Below are 2,231 nucleotides of genomic sequence, written 5' to 3'. Positions count from 1 at the left end.
CTCCACCTGGGTTCCTGTACCTTTCTATTTATGAGTCCCCTTTGAAGCGTGCCTGAAAGATCCAGTTCCTGAGAAAGCCACTGCCCCTCTCCCTGAGCAGCGCGGCACAGCACGAGCCCTCCGCGCCGCAGACTGGTACTGGCTGGCTGTTTACTGAGCAACTTGAAAGCCCAGAGCACCTGAAGAAATGGTGATCTCAGGGGCTCCTCTCACTCTGTGCCCACCACCTGCCTCGCTGTCAGGAGGAGAGTAATGTCTTTCCCGGAACCAAGTCTCAATATATGAAAGCCAACTTGGATGGTAAAGAAAATGGTTTTAAAATTTGAGCTAGAAAACCCAAGTTGAACAAAATCGTTTGAATCCATCCTTGTAATTTTCTGCCTGAGCAAAGTAATGTCTTTTAAATAGCACTGACTAAATGGCTTTTGGGGAAATTAAAGCAACGTAAACAAAGGTATTCATCTATAGTATACTGTACTATCTATACATTTCCCCCCCGGTCTAGGTAAACCCTTCTGTTCAATATAGGTGTTTTTCATTTCATTCCCTCTGCTTTTGAATTTGTCCTGATGTCAGTCTGTTGGAGACAAAGAGTGATGACCCTCAGGGTATAAAGGGCAATGCATTTATTTTTACCTAGCACTTGACTCACTTGCATCTGCTCTGCTTTTAATCCCTGTAATTAAAATGCCTGCCTGCCACTTCAGTACATGCTCTAAAATGATTAAAATTTGAACATTATAGTAATCATAGTTACTGCTGCTGTACAAGAGGAAGAACAATTGATCTAGGCCAACACAGTTAAGCTATAGAAGGGAAACCATAAGCTACTAATGCAAAATAGAATAGAAGAGTATCAGGTCAGATGAGAGGAGCATCTAAGGTAGTATACCCTGTCTCTGATAGGAGCCGGTATGAAATGCTTAAGGGAAGAGAATGAAAAATTGAGCAAGTGGGAGAAGTGTGTCCTGTGGCATGTCCATCCAGTTTCTACCTGACCACACTTTAGAGACTTCTTGAGCCAGATGCTTTATCAAGTCTGCCACGTTTAATAAACCAAAATGGATCCATCTTCTAGAACTTCCAGGTCTGGCTCTTCTAAGCTCTTCTTTGAAGCTGTTTAGACTTTTGGTCCCCTGAACATTCTGTGAAGTTTTCCACAGTTTTATTGTGCATTATGTGGAAAAAAAACCCCACTTCATCATATTTATTTTAAGCATCCTAACTAAAAGTTTGCATTCAGAGCCAATGAGGCATGCCCAAGCTAGTCTAAAAGGGGGCTTGAACAACATCTCTATTCCTCTCTGTTTTATTTATTCACCCGTCTTACTTTTTATCTCGTTCCCTCTTTCTTTGTAGTATCTCTGGAGGGCGTTACAAGATTCACAGGCATCTGATTTACAAATGCCTGCCTGTTACGTATCAAAATTCAAAAGACCAAAAGCGTGGCAGTCCTTCAGAGACAAACGCTTCCACGATGATGTCACTTGCTTGTAAGTTTAGTCTTAGACTTTGGCACCTCGGTTCCTTTCTGAGCTCCCGAGTGACAGTGACCTGGTTTTTGGAGGTGCTTAGGGCACCCACCGCCTCCCGGGGGGAGCTGCAGGCGCTTGGTGCGCACAAGAGGACACTTTTATGCAGAGCATCTGCCTGGCTCTGGGCACTCAAGTATTAAATTGTTATTCTGGATTCAGCTTCACAGTGTAGTGAGACAGGAAATCGTCAGCCCCAGAGAGAAATTAAGAACCTTAGGACTGATGGTGCAACCCTTATTTATGATGATTTAAGGTAAGCGGTCCTCTTGAATTAAATGTTACTAAATGTGAATCTTCTGATTTTTTCAGGATCAGTGGCAAATGCTATGGGGTACAATCATTTTACAGACTCTGTGTAGTATAAATGTATAGATCATAGCTATATGAGGAAGAACCCCTAGCTTAGACATCCGATTTTCAGCTTTATATCTGTTTCCACAGTAAAACACACCAAAACTTGAACTTACCTGTTCACCTGCACAATCATCCAATAGATACACTTTCATCTGCTCTATAATTTTTCCTTCTTTCTCTGTTCTTCTCTCACTCTTGGAATTTGCTCAGACCTGTTCCGAGCCAAATGTCTCTTTTTTCTTTCTTTTTTTTTTTTTTTTTTTTTTTTTTTAAAAAAAAAAAAAAAAAAAAAAAAAAAAAAAAAAAAAAAAAAAAAAAAGTTCTAGGAAAAATATTAAACCC

Source organism: Calidris pugnax, unplaced genomic scaffold (genome assembly GCF_001431845.1).
Source record: "Calidris pugnax isolate Ruff unplaced genomic scaffold, ASM143184v1 scaffold219, whole genome shotgun sequence".
Taxonomy (NCBI): domain Eukaryota; kingdom Metazoa; phylum Chordata; class Aves; order Charadriiformes; family Scolopacidae; genus Calidris; species Calidris pugnax.
The sequence above is the reverse complement of the archived record's forward strand: the minus strand, read 5'-3'. Positions refer to the sequence as shown.